The 20,950-nt window shown below is 42.3% G+C and overlaps 1 pseudogene; it reads right to left on the bottom strand.

The window, feature by feature from the left end:
* LOC125554857 overlaps positions 1 to 19,794 on the bottom strand; it is a 28,173-nt pseudogene extending 8,379 nt beyond the window's left edge.
* Positions 19,795 to 20,950: the final 1,156 nt, after the last annotated feature.

Here is a 20,950-nt window from a genome sequence, read left to right on the forward strand (position 1 = left end):
CTAAGATTTCGATCGTTTTTCTTTTAACATTCCGTGTTTTCTGCAGTGACACACATTGCACGCTCATCCTCCTAAGCCCCAAATATTCCATGGCCACGTACTTCGACCCGGACCGTCAGTCGAACGTAGACTACACAAATGTCAAGAAGGTTCTTGATGATGTTTTCCCCGGCTACGTCAAATCTGGAGGCACCTTCACCAGGCCTATTCGTAAGTACGGCAAGCACGTGTTCTCCCACAATACGACGTTCTGCTGCGTCAAGCAGCCGCCTGGCGGTCAGAAGGGTGCCTACTACGCCATCCATCACCTGCGGGCGATCGTATGGGACCATCATCAACTTTTGCTACCGAGTATACTGAAAGATTGGGCTGCGAGCGTGTCGGCAATCCAGGACGCGGACATCAGACAAGAATTCTTTCGCATCCAGTAGGAGTTTGCGGAAATCATCCATCAAGATGTCCTTCGTACCTCGGGGCAGTTCTACCTCAGAAATCGACCGTCCAACAGTGACATCGACACAATCCTACAAATGCAGGCTGACAACGCCCGTTGTTTCATGACTCCCACGATAGACGACAGCTTCATCCATGCTCCGGTCCCTTGAGTTGAGTCGAAAGCAGTGATGCTATGTCTAGTTCTGAAACATCAATTGGCTCATGTTGTAATTAAACTTTAATGAACTTGTAGTATGTCTCTTTGGTTTCGAGAGTCGTTCAACTTAAGATGTAATCGATGCTATTAATGTCTTGCTTTTCTCTTCCGATCGTTCTGTTGCATACTTATATATTGCTTATGTATTGTCTGTGAATTGGTACTAACGTTTCATTTGGCTACTACATAGCGATGCCGTGGTATGTCGTGTACAAGGGTAAGGTTCCCGGAATCTACGACGACTAGGAGGAGTGTCGGAGACAGGTTCACCGATTCAGCGGTAACAGTTACAAAGGGTACGCCACTAGGGCCGAGGCCGAACCTAGATACGCCCGCTATCTAGCGGGAGAGGGGAGGGAGCGTTGGAGGAACCGGATGAAGACGAGGTTCATCGTGATAATGCTCATCGTGATGACCGCAGCTCTCTTCTATGTGATGGTAGTTTAGATGATCGATATCGACTTGTAATGTGAAGACAAACTCGCGGTCTCGAGACTTGTAATATAATGTTCTATCTTTGTTCGGTCTTTTCAATTCGGAGACTAATATGATGAATTGTATTCGGAGACTAAAATGATGAATTGTATTCAGAGACTAATCTTCTATTGTATTCGATGAATCTGTTGTTGATGTGTGCTGTTTATATTTTGTCCAATTATACATTTTGTAACCTGTGCAAAAAACAGAAAACTAAAAAAAAACCTAAAATTCATACTAATGGCGCATCACAACATAGTGCGCCATTAGTATGCCAAAGGATACTAATGGCGCATCATTAAACAGTGCGCCATTAGTATGCCGAAGTTACTAATGGCGCATCTTGTTGTCGTGCGCCATTAGTATGCCAAAGCACCTGGGTATACATGGCCCCCTGGGAGGCATACTAATGGCGCACTGTTGTATATACTAATGGCCCATCTGAGGTGCGCCATTAGTATACCAGATGCTAATGGCGCACCAGTGGTGCGCCATTAGTAAAATATACTAATGGCGTGCTACTAATGGCGCACCACTAATGCGCCATTAATGGCCAAATTAGGTGCGCCATTAGTAGGCCTTTTCCTAGTAGTGCTAAAGATGAATGAATAATGTTCACAAAAGTTATCCAAACGAGTTTTAGAGCGAGTGATTCTCCCGGTTTGAATATCATTGAAGATTTGTTCGACGGGATGGTCTCTTGAGACTATTGCTCGAACTCGTGAAAGCTTTTGCTTGGGTCGGGGTGGAACATCTTCTTCATCATCTTGTCCTTCTTCTTGGCCTTCTTCATTATTGGCGTTGTTGTTCTCTTGTCTTGGTGGAGAAGGAGGTTGATGAGGTTCTCCTTGGTGTACGTCCTTTTTTTCTTCATCTTGGTGCATCCCACTTGTGGATGCTTCCGTATCAACTCTTGGTTCACCTTGTCATGAGGTAGAAGCTTCCACTTGGACGGACAAGGTACTCTCCTTTACCTCCGTTGGATGAATCTTGCCAATAGACAAGTCTTGGATTGCTTTTGAAGGATCCTTATCTCCTACATCAATTGGCAATTGCTCTACTTGCGAGCCGTTAGATTCATCAAACTTCACATCTACCGTCTCTTCAACCTTCCGGGTGAAATTGTTGTAGACACGGTAAGTGTGAGAGTTTGAGCCATAATCAAGTAGGAAACCTTCATGAGATTTAGGAGCAAATTTAGAAAGACGATGATTATCAAGAATGTAGCACTTTGAGCCGAATACTTGAAAGTATCCAACTTGGGGTTTGTTACCGGTGGGAAGCTCGTATGCTGTCTTGGCGAGCAGCTTGTGGAGATACAAGCAATTTGTTGCATGACATGTTGTCTCAACTGCTTCCACCCAAAAGTGTTTTGGAGTCTTGTACTCATCAAGCATCATTATCGCCATCTCAATAAGAGTTCAGTTCTTCCTCTCAACAACTCCATTTTGTTGAGGTGTGTACGTAGCCGAGAACTTGTGTGAAATCCCTTCTTCGTCAAGAAAGGTGTCCACATTTGCGTTCTTGAACTCCGTTCCATTATCGTTGCGAACCTTCTTGATCTTCACTTCAAATTGCTTTTGCGCCTTCCTAGCGAAGCTCTTGAAGATCTTTTGGACCTGCGATTTATCATCAAGAAAGAACACCCATGTAAATCTTGAAAATCATCACTATGACTAGACCAAATGAGTTACCACCGAGACTCTTGTAGGCATTGGGACCAAAAAGATCCATATGAAGTAGCTCGAGCGGTCTTCTCGTGGTCGTAATGTTCTTCACGGGGTGACTTCCTCCAACTTGTTTTCCTGCTTGACAAGCACTACAAAGTCTATCCTTTTCAAATATAACATATTTTACTCCAAGGATATGATCACCTTTAATAAGCTTATCAAGATTTCGCATGCCCACATGACCTAACCTTCTATGCCACAACCAACCTTTCGAGGATTTAGCAATTAGGCAAGTTTTAGGTTGAGCATTTTTAGTGAAATCAACAATGTAAAGATCACCTCTACGTGTACCGGTAAAGACCATTTTATGATTATCTCTACGAAATACTTGGCAATCTACTTCAGTAAATAGGACATTGAAACCAAAGTCAGCAAGTCTAGATACGGAAACTAAATTGTAGCCAAGAGATTCAACGAGCATAACATTTTGTATGGAGCTATCATGTGAGATGGCCACCTTACCAAGGCCAACCACCTTACCCTTTGAGTTATCACCAAAAGGGACATACTTTCGAGGGCCGTTGTTTCCAGCAAGCTCACGAAACATATCTTTGTCTCCAGTCATATGATCGGTACACCCACTATCTAGAACCCATTCCTTTCCTCTAGCCATGTAGCCGCGAAGATTAGCCAGAAGACCAAAGTGTTGAAGGAAATATGCCCTAGAGGCAATAATAAAGTTATTATTTATTTTCTTATTTCATGATAAATGTTTCTTATTCATGCTAGAATTGTATTAACCGGAAATATAATACATGTGTGAATACATAGACAAACAGAGTGTCACTATTATGCATCTACTTGACTAGCTCGTTGGTCAAAGATGGTTATGTTTCCTAACCATAGACATGAGTTGTCAATTATAAACGGGATCACATCATTAGGAGAATGATGTGATTGACTTGACCCATTTCGTTAGCTTAACACTAGATCGTTTTAGTTTACTGCTATTACTTTCTTCATGACTTATACATGTTCCTATGACTATGAGATTATGCAACTCCCGATTACCAGAGGAACACTTTGTGTGCTACCAAACATCACAACGTAACCGGGTGATTATAAAGGTGCTCTACAGGTGTCTCCGGTGGTACTTGTTGAGTTCGCATAGATCAAGATTAGGATTTGTCACTTCGATTGTTGGAGAGGTATCTCTGGGCCCTCTCGGTAATACACATCACTATAAGCATTGCAAGCAATGAAACTAATGAGTTAGTTGCGGGATGATGCATTACGGAAACGAGTAAATAGACTTGCCGGTAACAAGATTGAACTAGGTATTGAGATACCGACGATCGAATCTCGGGCAAGTAACATGCCGATGACAAAGGGAACAACGTATGTTGTTATGCGGTTTGACCGATAAAGATCTTCGTAGAATATGTGCGAGCCAATATGAGCATCCAGGTTTCGCTATTGGTTATTGACCGGAGACGTGTCTCGGTCATGTCTGCATAGTTCTCGAACCCGTAGTGTCCGCACGCTTAACGTTCGATGACGATCAGTATTATGAGTTTATGTGTTTTGATGTACCGAAGGTAGTTCGGAGTCCCGGATGAGATCGGGGACATGACGAGGAGTCTCAAAATGGTCGAGACGTAAAGATTGACATATTGGACGACTATATTCAGGTATTTTTTGGAGTACCGGGGAGTTACGGGAATACGGGGGAAGAAGTATTGGGCGTCATGGGCCAAGTGGTGGAAGAGAGGAGGCAGGACACGGCAGGGCGCGCGGCCCCCCTAGCCCAAACCGAATTGGACTAGGGGGCCGGCCCCCCTTTCCTCCTTTCCTCCCCCTCCTTCCTTCTCGCTCTCCTCCTTCCTTTCCCCCTCCTAGTAGGAGTAGGAAAGGGGAGTCCTACTCCTACTAGGAGGAGGACTCCTCCTCCTGGCGCGCCCTGCAAGGTCCGGCCGGCCTCCCCTCTTGCTCCTTTATATACGAGGGCAGGGGGCACCCCAAGACACACAAGTTGATTGTTCCAAGCCGTGTGCGGTGCCCCCCTCCACCATAATCCACCTCGATCGTATCATAGCGGTGCTTAGGTGAAGCCCTGCGTCGGTAGCAACATAATCACCGTCATCACGCCACCGTGCTGACGAAACTCTCCCATGAAGCTCTGCTGGATCGGAGTTCGTGGGATATCGTCAAGCTAAACGTGTGATGAACTCGGAGGTGCCATGCGTCCGGTACTTGTATCGGTCGGATCGCGAAGACGTTCGACTACATCAACTGTGTTCTCATAATGCTTCCGCTTACGGTCTACGAGGGTACATGGATGATACTCTTCCCTCTCGGTGCTATGCATCACCATGATCTTGCGTGTGTGTAGGATGTTTTTTTGAAATTACTACGTTCCCCAACAGTGGCATCCGAGCCAAGTTTATGCATAGATGTTATATGCACGAGTAGAACACAAGTGAGTTGTGGGCGATACAAGTCATACTGCTTACCAGCATGTCATACTTTGGTTCCGCATTATTGTTGGATGAAGCGGCCCAGACTGACATTACGCGTACGCTTACGCGAGACTGGTCGTTCTACCGACGTGCCTTGCACACAGGTGGCTGGCGGGTGTCAGTTTCTCCAACTTTAGTTGAACTGAGTGTGACTATGCCCAGTCCTTGTTGAAGGTTAAAACAACACTAACTTGATGAAATATCATTGTGGTTTTGATGCGTAGGTAAGAACGGTTCTTGCTCAGCCCGTAGCAGCCACGTAAAACTTACAACAACAAAGTAGAGGAAGTCTAACTTGTTTTTGCAGGGCATGTGTGATGTGATATGGTCAAGACGTGATGAGATATAAGTTGTTGTATGAAATGATCATATTTTGTTAAAGTTATCGGCAACTGGCAGAAGCCTTATAGTTGTCTCTTTATTGCATAAGATGTTAGTGCCATGTAATTGCTTTACTTTATCGCTATATGATAGCAATAGTTGGCGAGACGACCATGTGACGACACATTGATAGAGATCAAGATGATGGAGATGATGGTGTCATGCCGGTGACGATAGAGATCATGATGGTACTTTGGAGATGGAGATCAAAAATGCAAGATGATCATGGCCATATCATGTCACATATTATGACTGCATATGATGTTTATCCTTTATGCATCTTATTTTGCTTAGTTTGACGGTAGCTTTATAAGATGATCTCTCACTAAAAATTTCAAGGTACAAGTGTTCTCCCTAAGTATGCACCATTGCAAAAGTTCGTCGTGCCGAGACACCACGTGATGATCGGGTGTGATAAGCTCAACGTTCTTATACAACGGGTGCAAGCCAGTTTTGCACACGCAAAATACTCGGGTTAAACTTGATGAGCCTAGCATATGCAGATATGGCCTCGGAACACTAGAGACCGAAAGGTCGAGCGTGAATCATATAGTAGATATGATCAACATAGTGATGTTCACCATTGAAAACTACTCCATCTCACGTGATGATCGGACATGGTTTAGTTGATTTGGTTCACGTGATCATTTAGATGACTAGAGGGATGTCTATCTAAGTGGGAGTTCTTAAGTAATATGATTAATTAAACTTTAATTTATCATGAACTTAGTCCTGATATTATTTTCATAACTATGTTGCAGATCAATAGCTCGCGATGTAGCTCCCCGTTTATTTTGATATGTTCCTAGAGAAAAACTAAGTTGAAAGATGTTAGTAGTAATGATGCGGATTGGATCCGTGATCTGAGGATTATCCTCATTGTTGCATAGAAGAATTATGTCCTTGAAGCACTGCTAGGTGACAGACCGATTGCAGGAGCAGATGGAGGCGTTATGAACATTTGGCGAGCTCAATATGATGACTACTTGATAGTTTAGTGCACCATGCCTTACGGCTTAGAGTCGGGGCTTAAAAGACATTTTGAACGCCATGGAGTACATGAGATGTTCCAAGAGTTGAAATTAGTATTTTAGACTCATGCCCATGTTGAAAGGTATGAGACCTTTGACAAGTACTTTGCCTACAAGATGGAGGAGAATAGCTCAGCTAGTGAGCATGTGCTCAGAATGTCTGAGTACTGCAATCACATGAATCAAGTGGGAGTTAATCTTCCAGATAAGATAGTGATTGACAGAGTTCTCTAGTCACTATCACCAAGGTACTAGAACTTCATGATGAACTATAATATGCAAGGGATAACGGAAACTATTCCCAAGCTCTTCGTGATGCTAAAATTGACGAAGGTAGAAATCAAGAAAAGCATCAAGTGTTGATGGTTGACAAGACCACTAGTTTCAAGAAAAGGGAAAAGGGAAGAAGGGGAACTTCAAGAAGAACGGCAAGCAAGTTGCTGCTCAAGTGAAGAAGCCCAAGTCTAGATCTAAGCCTAAGACTAAGTGCTTTTACTACAAAGGGACTGGTCACTGGAAGCAGAACTACCCCAAGTATTTGGCGGATAAGAAGGATGGCAAAGTGAATGGCAAAGTGAGTTGTCATTTGGTAAACGGGATCACATCATTGGGAGAATGATGCGATTGACTTGCCCCATTCTGTTAGCTTAGCATTTGATCGTTTTAGTTTACTGCTATTGCTTTCTTCATGACTTATACATGTTTCTATGACTATGAGATTATGCAAGTCCCGATTACTGGAGGAACACTTTGTGTGCTACCAAACGTCACAACGTAATTGGGTGATTATAAAGGTGCTCTATAGGTGTATCCGATGGTACTTGTTGAGTTGGCATAGATCGAGATTAGGATTTGTCACTCCGATTGTCGAAGAGGTATCTCTGGGCCCTCTCGGTAATACAGATCACTATATGCCTTGCAAGCAATGCAACTAATGAGTTAGTTGCGGGATGATGCATTACGGAAATGAGTAAAGAGAATTGCTGCTAACGAGATTGAACTAGGTATTGCGATACCGATGATCGAATCTCGGGCAAGTAACATGCCGATGACAAAGGGAACAACGTATGTTGTTATGTGGTTTGACCGACAAAGATCTTTGTAGAATATGTGGGAGCCAATATGAGCATCCAGGTTCCGCTATTGGTTATTGACCGGAGACGTGTCACGGTCATGTATGCATAGTTCTCGAACCCGTAGGGTCCGCATGCTTAACGTTCGGTGACGATCAATATTATGAGTTTATGTTTTTTGATGTACCGAAGGTAGTTCGGAGTCCTGGATGAGATCGGGAACATGAAGAGGAGTCTCGAAATGGCCGAGACAGAAAGATCGATATATTGGACGACTATATTCGGACATCGGAAAGGTTCCGAGTGATTCAGGTATTTTTCGGAGTATCGGGGAGTTACAGGAATACGGGGGAAGAAGTATTGGGCCTCATGGGCGAAGTGGTGGAAGAGAGGAGGCAGGACAAGGCAGGGCGCGCGGCCCCCTAGCCCAAAACGAATTGGACTAGGGGCACGGCCCCCATTCCTCCTTTACTCCCTCTCCTTCCTTCTCCCTCTCCTCCTTCCTTTCCCCTTCCTAGTAGGATTGGAAAGGGGAGTCCTACTCCTACTAGGAGGAGGACTCCTCCTCCTGGCGCACGCTGCAAGGGCCGGCCGGTCTCCCCCCTTTCTCCTTTATATACGGGGGCAGGGGGCACCCCAAGACACACAAGTTGATTGTTCCAAGCCATGTGCGGTGCCCCCCTCCACCATAATCCACCTCGATCATATCGTAGCGGTGCTTAGGCGAAGCCCTGCGTCAGTAGCATCATCATCACCGTCATCACGCCATCGTGCTAACGAAGCTCTCCCGTGAAGCTCTGCTGGATCAGATTTCATGGGACGTCATCGAGCTGAACGTGTGGTGAACTCGGAGGTTCTGTGCGTTCGGTACTTGGATCGGTCGGATCGCAAAGACGTTTGACTACATCAACCGCGTTCTCATAACGCTTCCGCTTATGGTCTACGAGGGTACATGGACGATACTCTTCCCTCTCGTTGCTATGCATCACCATGATCTTGCATGTGCGTAGGATTGTTTTTGAAATTACTATGTTCCCCAACAAGTGTCTCATTGCATCATCAAGATCATAGTCACTATCATCATCCTCATCGTAGTATCCATCTTCAACATCGTCATGTGGTGGATAAATTCCTAGATAGAGTGATTCATTAGAAGTATGACCGTAACAATGTTCATATCTATGAATTCTAATGACTTCAGAAATGATATTGCTAATGATTGCAACATCTCCTTTGGCACTCGTAAGATTAGTAAGCTCAAATAAACAATCACCAAATTTGGGATCATTGGAACTCATCTTACTAAAGGCAATATACTTATAAAGAATCTCATCTAAGTTTTTCAAGGAATAGCTTGGAAATCATTCCTCAAGGAATCTCCATATGGTGTACGCACAATCAAGAGCATGCAAGCTAGCAAGCAAGTTTCTGGGCAAACCTCTAGTGATTAAATTAACAGTTCTAAGATTACAGATCATGTCAATAGACTCATCAAGGGTAGCACGCAAAGGATCGACATGTGTTTCACAAGGGATGGTAATGTACTTGTTCAAATGATATTCATTGAAAATCTCAAGCATCTCATTTTTCCACTCATGAAAGTACTCTCCATCAAGTATAGGCACTCTATGTCTAAGACTCCCCAACGTAGACTCATCCATCTTCCTCCCAAGATGTTTAAACCAAAGCAATGGAGACCAAATCTCTAATACCAATTGAAAGGATCGAGAGGAGGTGTATAGAGGGGGGTGAATAGACTCTTAGTAAGAAAAGTTGCAGTTTTTAATTTCTTTAAGTTGAAGTGGAGTTTTAGCACAAGTTTAAACATGCACAATACATATCAAGCAAGCATGAAAAGAGTATATGAGCAGCGGAAAGTAAATCATGCAAGGTGCAAGAATGTAAAGGGATGGGATTTGAGTGTGCAAACACAATTGGAGACATGGAGATTTTTGGCGTTGTTACGATAGGTGGTGCTATCGTACAACCACGTTGATGGAGACTTCAACCCACGAAGGGTAACGGTTGTGCGAGTCCACGGAGGGCTCCACCCACGAAGGGTCCACAAAGAAGCAACCTTGTCTATCCCACCATGGCCATCGCCCACGAAGGACTTGCCTCACTAGGGTAGATCTTCACGAAGCAGGCGATCTCCTTGCCCATACAAACTCCTTGGTTCAACTCCACAATCTTGACGGAGGCTCCCAAGTGACACCTAACCAATCTAGGAGACACCACTCTCCAAATGGTAATAGATGGTGTGTTGATGATGAATTCCTTGCTCTTGTGCTTAAAATGATAGTCTCCCCAACACTCAGATCTCTCTCATAGGATTGGATTTGGTGGAAAGAGGGTTTGAGTGGAAAGCAACTTGGGGAAGGCTAGAGATCAAGATTTATGTGGTTGGAATGGGATATCTTGACCTCAACACAGGTGTAGGTGGTTCTCTATCAGAAAATGTATGTTGGAAGTGTAGGCATGTTCTGATGGCTCTCTCCATGAATGGAGAGTGGGTGGAGGGGTATATATAGCCTCCACACAAAATCTAACCGTTACACACAAATCACCAAACTCGGTGGACCAGATCAGACAACTCAGTAGGACCGCTTCAGTTCATAATGTGACCGTTAGACATTTCGGTGGGACCGATATGATAAACTCGGTGGGACCGGTGTGCTAGGGTTAGGGTAATACCTCGTCTCGGTTTGACTGATTACGCAGACTCGGTGAGACCGATTTTGGTAATAGGCAAAACAAAGAGTTGGTCAAGCAAACTCGGTGGGACCGATTGCATATCTCGGTGGGACTGAAATTATTGCAATAGGTAACAGAGAGTTTGCAAGCCCATCTCGGTGAGACCGAGATCCCATCGGTGAGACCGATTTGACTAGGGTTTCTAGCAGTGGCTATGTTAAGTGAACTCGGTGGCGCTAGGTAGGAAATTTTGGTTGGGCCGAGTTTGACTTTTGGTTTGGGACATATGTGGATATGGGAAAGTGGTTGAGGGCTTTGGAGCATATCACTAAGCACTTTGAGCAAGTAAGCCATTAAGCAACACCTCATCCCCTTTTAATAGTATTGGCTTTTCCTATGGACTCAATGTGATCTTGGATCACTAAAAGTAAAATGTAGAGTCTTGATCTTTAGAGATTGAGCCAATATTTTGTCCCTAGCATCTTGAAAGGGTTAAATATCCTCTTGTCCTCGCCACTCCATCTGTTGAACTTGTCTGAAATATACTAGATAAAAACATTAGTCCAACAAGAGATATGTTGTCATTAATTACTAAAACCACCCAGGGAGCACTTGTGCTTTCAGGAACAGAGGGAAATCTAATATGCACTCAAATACAGAAATGCGTATAGTAGTTCTGAAAAAACAATTATACAGGCGAAATCATTTCCGGTCGTAAGTACATCCCACACAGTCAGTCATCGCTAAACGTTTTTGTTCGTATTTACATCCCACACTGTCACTCTAAGGAAAACTTTTGCGCAAGGTGCCGTAACGCAAATAGTTTTAAAGAGAATGTCGTGTGTGATTTTTCATTGATCCAACATGGTTTGTTCCTAGAAACTATGTGCGTTGCCTGAGGTCATCGCCCATGGTGTTTTCTCCTTAACCATTTGCAATAGGAAAACCCAATTAGCAAGCTAATTGGCCAATTAGCAGGCTAATTGCCCTATTATTAATAATCCATTTACTAATCTAATTGACATTCATATTAAGCACATAATATATTCTATTTCCATATTAAGGAAGCATGATTTCATAATTGAAATACATCGGAGTACAACATGATATAGCTTCAGCACTCAGCTACCCCATTACACAACTGCACCAGCAGCAAGTTTTACATGCAACATCTAGAACCTTTCAAAATTAGCATCATAGACGGTACATAGAGAGATGCATCTCATCTGGAAAACTGCTGAAGCAGAAGGCGAATATTGAGCCTTCATTCATGTTGATGGTCTTTGCAACTTTAGGCCAGTGCCTGTGGATGATTGACCATCCATCCTTCGACCTCTTTAGGAACACTTCAATATTGAACTGTGGGTGTTGTATGAAAACTTTCCTCACCTCCTGACCACAGAGGTGGTTTGAGAGGTAATCATCAGTGAACCCTAAAAACAAGGATGTGCATAAATATCTTCTCTATATTGGAAACGGGGAAAAGATATAAAAAAAGGCAAGGTATAATAGTTAGTATCATCTTGTAAACCTCAATGCTTCCCATTGTTTCCCTACAACACATATAAGGTAGTTAATCATCAGGTCAAGTAAGGGTTCACATGCTATCGGTAAAATATGTTGATGAAAAATAAGCACATTGCAGATTCATCATATTAATTCAAGCCACATGGAAAACCCATTTATCCAAACCAAGCATGATTAAGAACTAGGAAATATTGCACTTGTATATGTTTCTCATGTATTAAGTGCAGCCAAATTCGATTTATTCCTCACATGGTATACAATAAGAGAATGCAGCCACAACAATTGAACATCGCATTGCAGAATTGAACCAAGCAGTTAACTAAACACCACAACAAATGAACCAAATGTTAACTGAACATCACATTTGCAGAATTGAACCAAGCAGTTAACTGAACACCACATTGCACGACATATAGAACATATACACTATAGCAGAAGATTGCATGGTAAAAGTAGATAGCACAATTCACTAGAATTTGTTAAGGAAAGGCAGTAGCTAGCAAACTGAACATGGGTCCTTATAGTGAGCTAATAAGACAAGCTGCTCGTCATTGTCGGAGATATCGATGTTGATTGGCTCCTTGGACATGGAAGAGGGCGAGGCCTCCGCATCGTTGATGCCCTTGTTGTAGTGGTGAGTTGCTTGAGCCGCTCCCGGCACCAACCTGCTAGCTCTCGAGATGAGGTAAGCACGTGCACACTAAGAAAACACCTCATAGTCTTCGTCGAAGGCACCGATGGTGGCCTCAAGAAAACGCCACGAACTGTCATTCAAAGCAGCCAACCGTGTCGCAGTGTTGGCGCACGAGGCGTCAATGGTGGCCTCGATGGTGAGGTGCTCCTCCAAGATCTGGGGGTCAACACGAATGGCAGCCATCGCGACCTCATCCGCTCGTGCGGCCGTGATTTGCTTCTCCGCTGCCAAATGCTCCTTGTGGTCCTGGCTATACTGCATGCACCATGGCTTAGGCCGGCACTTATTTGGTGGAGGGGTCGGTGATTTGGTTGGAAGGTGTCGTGCTCGCGCCGGTGGTCAGGGCGTGTGGGATGTGGAAGGAGGAGGAGAATGGGGGTCGGGTGTGGATTACCTGCCCGGATGGGCGAGGCCGAGCAGTGTGAAGGAGGGTTGCTGGCAAGGAGGCGGCGCTGCAAGCAAGGAGTGAAGGTTTCAACTTGGAAAGGAAGGCGGAAACAGGGGAAATATGGCTTTTGGTAAGGGGGAGGGGGCGGGGAGGTAGATATTTCCGTGGAAGACAAAAATTTCGAATCGCTTCAGCGAAAAAACTGACGCGCAAAGTGTCATCAGACACGGTCCCTTACTCAGAGCGGGCTGTGGACTGTAGCCGTCGCACCTTCTCATGTAAGCCGTATGCGTACTATACTCTGATAGTGCTCCAAGATATTTTGTGCTGCATCTCACACGGTTGGTTATAATAAACTGTGTGGGATGTACTTGATTTTTTGTCTTGATTTGAATTACACAATGGGGTCACAACGGCCATGGATGGAGTTTGAATTGCTAGACATTTTATCTGCAGCGATCATAAAAGAATTGGAATTATTCAGGGTTCGTTTGGACATTTTTATGCATTAACTGAGTTTTCAATGCATTTATGTGCATAATTCAAATTTGCACTATATGCGCATTGCTACCTATTGAGCACGCGTTTGTTTTCCCATGAAGAGGAAAGGGTGATGCAGCAAAGTAGCGTAAGTATTTCCCTCAGTTTTGAGAACCAAGGTATCAATCCAGTAGGAGACAACGCACAAGTCACCTAGTACCTACATAAACAATCAAGAACCTTGCAACCAATGCGATAAAGGGGTTGTCAATCCCTTCACGGTCACTCGCAAAAGTGAGATCTAATAAAGATAGTAAAGTAAATAATTTTGGTATTTTTGTTATATAGATTGGAAAGTAAAGATTGCAAAATAGTAAATGAGATGCGATGTAAATAAAAGAGATGCAATATAATAAGAAAGAGACCCGGGGGCCATAGGTTTCACTATAGTGGCTTCTCTCAAGATAGCATGTATTACAGTGGGTGAACAAATTACTGCCGAGCAATTGATAGAAACTCGCATAGTTATGAGGATATCTAAGGCAATGATCATGAATATAGGCATCACAACCGTGTCAAGTAGATCGAAACGATTCTGCATCTACTACTATAACTCCACACATCAACCACTATCCAGCATGCATCTAGAGTATTAAGTTCATAATAACAGAGTAACGCATTAAGCAAGATGACATGATGTAGAGGGATAAACTCAAGCAATATGACATAAACCCCATCTTTTTATCCTCAATGGCAACAATACAATACATGCCTTGCTGCCCCTACTTCTCTGGGAAAGGACGCTGCAAGATTGAACCCAAAGCTAAGCACTTCTCCCATTGCAAGAAAGATCAATCTAGTAGGCCAAACTAAACCGATAATTCGAAGAGACTTGCTAATATATCAAATCATGCATATAAGAATTCAGAGAAGAACCAAATAATATTCATAGATAGTCTTGTTCATAAACCCACAATTCATCGGATCTCGGCAAACACACCGCAAAAGAGTATTACATCAAATAGGTCTCCAAGAACATCGAGGAGAACTTTGTATTGAGAATCAAAGAGAGAGAAGAAGCCATCTAGCTAATAACCATGGACCCGAAGGTCTGTGGTAAACTACTCACGCTTCATCGGAGAGGCAATGGTGTTGATGTATAAGCCCTCCGTGATCGATTCCCCCTCCGGTAGATCGCCAAAAAAGGCCCAAAGAGGGGATCTCACGGGTACAGAAGGTTGCAGCGGTGGAAATGTGGTTTCGTGGCTCTCTGCAATGTTTCTAGGTTATAAGAGTATATAGAGGCGAAACAAGTGTGCCGGTGGAGCTACAAGGGGCCCACGAGGGTGGGGGGCGCCCTCATGCCTCGTGGCCGCGTCGTGGAGTTCCGTACATCGACTCCAAGTGTTCTAGATTGCTTTCGGTCCAAGAAAGATCATGGTGAAGGTTTCATTCTGTTTGGACTCCGTTTGGTATTCCTTTTCTGAGAAAATCTAAAATAGGCAAAAAAAAACAGAAACTGGCACTGGGCCTCCGGTTAATAGGTTAGTCCCAAAAATAATATAAAAGAGCATATTAAAGCCCATTAAACATTCAAAACAGATAATATAATAGCATGGAACAATAAAAAATTATAGATACATTGGAGACGTATCAAGCATCCCCAAGCTTAATTCTTGCTCGTCCTCGAGTAGGTACATGATAAAAATAGATTTCTTGATGTGGAATGCTACCTATAAAATTATCAATGTAATTTTCTTTATTGTGGCATGAATGTTCAGATCCGAAAGATTCAAAACAAAACTTTAATATTGACATAAAAATAATAATACTTCAAGCATACTAATAAATCAATCATGTCTTCTTAAAATAACATGGCCAAAGGAAGCTATCCCTACAAAATCATATAGTCCGGCTATGCTCTATTTTCATCACACACAAAATTTAATCATGCACAACCCCGATGACAAGCCAAGCAATTGTTTCATACTTTTGATGTTCTTAAACTTTTTCAATCTTCACGCAATACATGAGCGTGAGCCATGGATATAACACTATAGGTGGAATAGAGGGGTGGTTGTGGAGAAGACAAAATGGAGAAGATAGTCTCACATCAACTACGCGTATCAACGGGCTATGGAGATGCCCATCAATAGATATCAACGTGAGTGAGTAGGGATTGCCATGCAATGGATGCACTAGAGCTATAAATGTATGAAAGCTCAAAAAGAAACTAAGTGGGTGTGCATCCAACTCGCTTGCTCATGAAGACCTAGGGTATTTTGAGGAAGCCCATCATTGGAATATACAAGCCAAGTTCTATAATGAAAGATTCCTACTAGTATATGAAAGTGACAACATAGGAGACTCTCTGTCATGAAGATCATGGTGCTACTTTGAAGCACAAGTGTGGAAAAAGGATAGTAGCATTGTCCCTTCTCTCTTTTTCTCTCATTTTTTTTGTTTTTTGGGCCCTCTTTTTTTTCTTTGGCTTCCTTTTTTATCTTTTTCGCCCGTAGTCTCATCCCGACTTGTGGGGGAATCATAGTCTCCATCATTCTTTCCTCACTGGGACAATGCTCTACTAATGATGATCATCACACTTTTATTTACTTACATCTCAAGAATTATAACTCGACTCTTAGAACAAAATATGACTCTATGTGAATGCCTCCGGCGGTGTACCGGGATGTGCAATGAATCAAGAGTGACATGTATGAAAGAATTATGAAGGTGGCTTTGCCACAAATACGATGTCAACTACATGGTGATGCAAAGCAATATGACAATCATGAAGCGTGTCTTAATAAACAGAATGGTGGAAAGTTGCATGGCAATATATCTCGGAATCAAGGTAGTCAGAATCCCAATTCGACTGCTAGAATCCTACGGCTTCACGACCCTACGGAAGCATGTCGATCCAAATCCCACTATGAATCTGGACCAGGTAGAATCCATGTTGAGTCGCGATCCAAATCATAGAATCCTGTACAAAACTGTACAATCCTGACTATGTTATGGACTACATCCGATTCTACTAGTTTTAGCAAAATAGTATGCCATCATCCAAACACCTTTTCATATACCGCATGGACCTTTATTCCCCTCCCAAGTCCAAATTCTCAGACGTAGACACCTTTGATCTAGCTCTTAGAAACCCTAGGTCGAAATTGAGGATCATGCTTGTTGGCATATGGAATTGGCGTGAAAAGGAGGATGCTTCAAGATTGATCGGAGAAGGAGAGTAAGACCCTTCAAGGTTTAGCAGTGTAGGTCAGATAGATAAGTGATCGACTACTCACGCACTCTAAAAATAACATAAGTAAATTTCGTGCATTGAAGGTTTAAATGTTCTATATATTTCGCTCTCATATATGTTCCATACATGCGAGCTAGATGGTAGGTTAGCCATAAAAAGAAGTGGAATACAACTAACATTGATGCGTGTGTTCTTTCCTCCATATTTAGTGTCAAAACTCTATAGAAACCGTATAAATTTCTTGTGTGCATACACAATAATTATTTGAGTAAATCTAGTAGAATCCTCGATTCCACGACTCGATCTTACGACTCGATTCTATCTGAGGAAAACCGTCCCGACTCCGAATCCCGACTTTGACTACCTTGCTCGGAATGGCTATGGAAATGCCGTAATAGGTAGGCATGGTGGATGTTTTGAGGAAGGTAAATGGTGGGTTTATGGTACCGGCGAAAGTTGCACGGTACTAGAGAGGCTAGCAACGGTAGAAGGGTGGGAGTGCGTATAATCCATGGACTCAACATTAGTCATAAAGAACTCATATACTTATTGCAAAAATCTATTAGTTGTTGAAACGAAGTACTATGCGCATGCTCCTAGGGGGATAGATTGGTAGGAAAATACCATCGCTCGTCCCCGACCGCCACTCATAAGGAAGACAATCAAAAAATAAATCATGCTCTGACTTCATCACATAACGGTTCACCATACGTGCATGCTACGGGAGTCACAAACTTTAACACAAGTATCCCTCAAATCCACAACTACTCAAGTAGCATGATTCTAATATCACCATCTTCATATCTCAAAACAATCATAAGGAATCAAACTTCTCATAGTATTCAATGCACTTTATGAAAGTTTTTATTATACCCATCTTGGATGCCCATCATATTAGGACTAATTTTATAGCCAAAGCAAATTACCATGCTATTCTAAAAGACTCTCAAAATAATATAAGTGAAGCATGAGAGATCAATAATTTCTATAAAATAAAACCACCACCGTGCTCTAAAAAGATATAAGTGAAGTACTAGAGCAAAATTATCTAGCTCAAAAGATATAAGTGAAGCACATAGAGTATTCTAATAAATTTAGAATCATGCGTGTCTCTCCCAAAAAGGTGTGTACATCAAGGATGATTGTGGTAAACTAAAAATCAAATAATCAAATCATACAGGATGCTCCAAGAAAAACACATATCATGTGGTGAATAAAAATATAGCCTCAAATAAAGTTACTGATAGACGAAGACGAAACAGGGGATGCCTTCCATGGCATCCCAAAGCTTAGGCTTTTGGTTGTCCTTGGGTTTACCTTGGGGTGCCTTGGCCATCCCCAAGCTTATGATATTGCCACTCCTTATTCCAAAACCCATCAAATCTTTACCCAAAAACTTGAAAACTTCACAACACAAAACTTCAACAAAAAATCTCATGAGCTCCGTTAGTATAGGAAAATAAACCACCACTTTAAGGTACTGTAATGAACTCATTCCTTATTTATATTTGTGTTAAACCTACTGTATTCCAACTTCTATATGGTTCATACCGCCGATACTACTCATAGATTCATCAAAATAAGCAAACAACACACGAAAAACATAATCTGTCTAAAATAGAATAGTCTGTAGCAATCTGGAGACTTCGAATACTTCTATAACTCCAAAAATTCTGAAAACTTAGGATGACCAGTATAAAAAGTAGATTGATCTACTTCAGTTGGAATTGGTATTTTATCGCTCTCTGGTAAAAATGATAATTATTTTCGTGAGCGCATACTTTCTGTTTTTATCAGCAAGATCAAACAACAATCACCCAAGAAGATCCTAAAGCTTTACTTGGCACAAACAATAATTAAAAATAAAAAACACAATCATAACATAAGCTAGATGAATTACTTATTACTAAACAGGAACAAAAAGCAAAGAACAAAAATAAAATTGGGTTGCCTCCCAACAAGCGCTATTGTTTAACGCCCTTAGCTAGGCATTGATAATTTTAATGATGCTCACATGAAACATAGCAATTGAAACACAAAGAGAGCATCATATTGCAACATCCCAAAATTCTAAATTTTGGAATGTTATAATAAATAGATAGATTTGATTGATTGTTTGATTGATTGGGTGAAATTGAGTGAAATTCGAAAACTTTTTGAAAGTTAAATGAGAGGGAATAAAAGGACTTTCCCAAACTTTCATATTTGCTTTCTGATCTCCATGAATTCAAATTATTTTCAAATACAAAACCCTTGAGCGAAGATGATATGACTTCTTCCATTTAAATTAAATGAAAGGGTATTTGAAAATAATTGAATTTCATTTGGAAATATTTCAATTCATAAACTTCATGCAGCTCAATGATTTTCATGAGAGAAGATAAAATGACTTCTTCAAATTATATGAAATATGAGTTGGGAGTTTCAAAGAATTAAATTCAAAGTTCTTTTGAATTTCTTTTCAATTTGGAGTTATTTGAGTTTTATTCAAATTATTTTTCTCCAAAATATAAATATATGGAAATAGGGTAACATGATTCCCTACAATAGAAAATTGGAGAAAAATTAATTTGAAATCATTTTGGTATGCCTATATCTTATTTTTGCTTATTTAGTTTTATTTTTTTTGTCTGACTAGAAAAAAAAATTTTTAAAAGGAAAAAAAATCCTTCCTCGACTGGGCCGCCCAGCCAGCGCCAGGCCAGCCCAGCCCGCTCCGCGTCGTCTCCCACCTCGCGGAGGAGACCGCCGGCCGCACGCCTCCTGAGCACCGACCTCGGCGTTCGTGTCCGCTCCGGCCTCCTCTACCCCCTCCTCCACGCCACCTCCTCCCTTCCCTATAAATCCGGAGCCCCGGGCCCCGTTCCTCTCTTCGCCGCCGCCCTTGCGCCGCGTTCCGCCGCCACCCCGCTCCGTCCCGTCACCGTTGACCGCTGCCGACGCCGCCATTTGCCTCGCCTCGCCGCGCCGCCCCTCCCCGACCCCTTCACCGCCCTCCTGGACGACCGGAGCCACCGCCGCCGTCCTGTCTCGCCGGGGAACTCCCTCGCCGCCACCTGTTTTCTCTTCGAAAACCGCAAACCTGTCGCGAACCGGTAAAACCCGCAAAAAAAACCCGATCCAGTTTCCTTCGGTTTTTCTTTTAGATCGTTTTTTGTGGTTAGTCTTATACAGAGAACGTTTGCTGTCTATCCCATCGGAGCGAACGAATCCATCCGTTAGCGTTCGGTAACGAACGTTTGTAATTTAGTCTTTCTCTTTTTCTATTTTAATTTCGGCCAGGGACAAATATGTGAAGATTTTTCTTTACAGTTTAGTCCCTGAACTTCAAACACTCATAACTTTTTACTCGTTAGTCCAAATCCAACGAAACCAACGCCCGCGTCTTCATTATGATCTCCTCTATCCAGTAATCCAACTCAAACATGTTTTTGAAAATTTTAAAATTTGAATTAGACCAGATATGAATTCAAACTCCGTTTGATCATAACTTGAGTTTCGTAACTCCGTTTGAGTTGATTCTTTTTGCAAATCGAAGCTCTTGACCTAAACTTTTTGATAAGGCCAAATTCATATAATTTTGGTACTGTTAGAAATTGTTTTAATCAAGAGTTATTTGATTGGTTTTGGTGTTTTCTAAATTGTCTTCTTCGATCTTTCTGATACTTTGAGTGATTGCTTATGTGTGGTTACTATTGCTTTCTTATCATAGATTGACCGGAGTGAGACGAGTAGATCTATCAAGAGTTTTGAGTGTGAATCATCTTCATCAACATCGCAGGCAAGTTCACACTTTGATCATATCCCCTTCATACCCAGTTTTCATTGCATTAGATCAAACCTCAAACGTTGCATGATTAGGATCTAATTAAATTGTGGGATGGAAGTAGTTGAGGTAGTACCTATTACCCGTTTGTTATCAAACCCTTGGGAGTTACTATTACGTTATGCTTATAGTGCCATGCTATGCTCATAGACGTGGATTGGGTTTTGAGAGTATCCATGACAGATGTGAGATTGTTAATTAATGGTTTACGTAAGGTGGCAACTTAAACACACATCTGGGTGGATTGAGGCACCTGGTTATTCCAGAATTTGCCTGTCT

This window comes from Triticum urartu, chromosome 4, assembly GCF_003073215.2.
Source record: "Triticum urartu cultivar G1812 chromosome 4, Tu2.1, whole genome shotgun sequence".
Taxonomy (NCBI): Eukaryota; Viridiplantae; Streptophyta; class Magnoliopsida; order Poales; family Poaceae; genus Triticum; species Triticum urartu.